We start from the raw sequence: 3099 nt of genomic DNA, 5'->3' as shown, positions 1-3099 counted from the left end.
TCTAAAGAAAAAATTGTCACTGGATGTACGTTTAAAATTTCGTGTCATTTATAAATTTTGGTACGTGGAACTATTTTGTATTGTGTACAGAGTTTCGTTTCTGCAATGTATGTGTGATAAGAGCATGAAAATGTTCAAAATTTGAAGAAAAAAAATTATTCTGTAAGGAATATGGATGATGAAATTTTGCCGTATCCCAGTCGGCACAAAATTTTGCGATCTCTTTACGACATCTTTACGACAACTTTACGACATCCTATGTCCATGTCGTTAAGTCGTCTTGATGATATCGTAAATATGTCGTATGATCTGACGATGTCTTTACGATATCGTAAAGACACTGTAACGACATTGACATAGGATGTCATAAAGTTGTCCTAAAGATGTCGCCAAATGTTGTGCCCACTGGGATTCTTGGCTTACATGTATTATCTGCAGACGATTCTATTAATTTATTTAGTAAAGTTTTTTATTCTTGCATAAAACAAATCTTTATTATTTCCTCACAACACTCAGACCACATAAATTAAAAAAAACATCAATATATTTGTAATTTTATAGCTATTCTTATCAAAGTTTTGATATACGGAGATAGCCCCCTATTTTAGTTTCCGCTATTTGTACAGAAAAAGCCCAACTATTCATACAGAAACTTCGGTATCCAAAAATAGTCGCATACTGTATCAAATACACTTAAACTGTTTGATTATCGCTGAAAAAATGTCGTGGGCGTGAAATATATGGCACACATTTCTATAACTATAATTTTTAAGTATGACATTTATTTCGGCAATTATTTAGAATATTAGGCGACGTATAAAAATTAACAAGTAGATCGTCTCTAACTAAGAAATATTTATTTAAAAAAACACTTGAATTTACAACAAAAAATCATTTTTAACCATACGGTTACATTTACAGCCAAATCCCATTGGGCACAAAATTTGGCGACGTATTTACGACAACTTTACGACGTCCTATGTCCATGTTGTTAAGGTATCTTTAAGATATCGTAAATGAGTCGTATGATCTGACGATGTCTTTACGATATCGCAATGACACCGAAACGACATGGGCATAGGATGTCGTAAAGACGTCGCCAAATTTTGTGCCTGCTTGGATATTTTGACTTTGAATAAACAGCGTCAAATTTTCAACAAAATAGATGAATTATGAACCAAATGGTTAATTTTTTATGCGAAACAGGCGGATTTTCTAAAGGGCAGTTAAATTTCCAACAAACAATTTATTTTTAACCAAGAAAGATTAATTTCTCACAAAAAAAAATTTTTTCTGCCATAAAAAAGGAGTTTTCAACAAAACAGTTAAATTTTCGGCAAAAAAGATGAATTCTAACGACAAAATAATTCAACTTTTAACCATTTAGTTGAATTGTTAACAAAAAACTAATTTTCAACCAAACAGATGCATTCACAACCAAATCTTTGGAGTTTTAATAAAAATAGGCAAATTTCCAAAAATATTTATAAATTTGCAAACAAATTGTGGAATTTTTTAGATGACAGTTATTAAAGTTAAAAAAGAGTGATTTTTCAACCAAGAAAGATGAATTTTCAACAATAACAATATTCATTTTTAACCAAACAATTGCATTTACAACCGAATAGTGGAATTTTCATGCTAGAATGACTAATTTGTTAGAAGAAAGTTAAATTTTCAACAAGAAAGTTGTGGTGAAAATAGGTGAAAAAAAGGATTCTTTAAAAAAAAGGAAACATGTGAACACTAATTAAATGTGAAATTAATCGATTTTAAATGTTTCTACTTAAGAATGTCTTAACTGTTAAGGCCTGGCATTTGAAAAAATACCGTTTTTAATACGTATTCACCAAATTAGAAAATGTTCAATTTCAAACGCTATTAATTAGGAATTTTATAAGTTAAGAGCTTTAATTAGAAATTATTCCATTTTTAATGGTCTCAATTAAAATAGTACAAGTATAATTTTTGAAAAATACAAGAAACTTATGAGATATTCAAAATTAGTAATTTTGATCTTTTATTTAATTTTAATAACTTTGCTTTAAAAAGTCTGCAAAATTCCTCTGATTATGAATATCAAGGTTAACTTTTCGAATTCTGGTGCAAAAATGTAAAAAAAAACTTTTAATTAATTAAATTATTTTTTTAAATTCAAATATTCTAAGATTATTTTCTGAAATTTCATGGAAAAACAAAACTTTTATGTCTGTAAGCACATTTTGCATGCAACGACTTGTTTTCAAGCTAGATTATTATAAACAATTGAATTTGTAATAAAATTGACATATTTGTGGCTGCATATCTTAGCAACTATTTGACCGAGAATTTTCGAAAAAAATGTACATCATTTTTCAGGACACTTGCTCCACGCCGAGAAAGATAAATTTCCGACGGAGTTCCGACAGTTGGCGCTCCGATCAGGACGGCTGACATTTGTAGTTCATAGGATGGGAGAAATCAGAAAAGCATAACATAATCAAAAGTCTGAAAATTTTTCCAAGTTTTGGCCGGAAATATTTTTTTTAGTAATAATAAGCGTACCAGTAATTAATCATTCTGAAATTGTCATGACAACTAGCAGCTGAATGGTGCTAAAATTAAATTTTTGGATCAGCATCATGATATTTAAAAATTTGTGTTCTATCATAACTTATTTTGTGTTTTTAATAAATAATTGTTAGAATTTAAAAGTTTTTAATTGTTCTAAAGTATATAGAATTTTTATTTATATTCAATTTTTGTCAACATTATAAATGATTTAAATATGGAAATCCTCAGTTATGAATATTTATTCAAATAAACAATTATAATTAAAATAAATCAATTAATAATAAAATATTTTATTATTATTAATTCAGGGTGAAAGTTTTAATCGAAGAATAAATTCCTGGCCATTTCCCGTTTTTTCCAGGTTTACAGAAATAGTTTCGAACTCTTGAAGATCAAATTTTTTTCATTTGAAATTATAAAAATGAAATGGCAAACTGAAGCACGTTAAGGGCATGTGACACAGCTAAATACCTATATTACCGACCACAGTTTTTCAGCTCACTGAATGTTCTTTTGAACCTAAGAACTTTTTTTGTAAATAAAATT

The sequence above is a fragment of the Belonocnema kinseyi genome, chromosome 10 (assembly GCF_010883055.1).
Source record: "Belonocnema kinseyi isolate 2016_QV_RU_SX_M_011 chromosome 10, B_treatae_v1, whole genome shotgun sequence".
NCBI classification, from domain to species: Eukaryota; Metazoa; Arthropoda; class Insecta; order Hymenoptera; family Cynipidae; genus Belonocnema; species Belonocnema kinseyi.
This window is presented reverse-complemented; position numbering follows the sequence as displayed.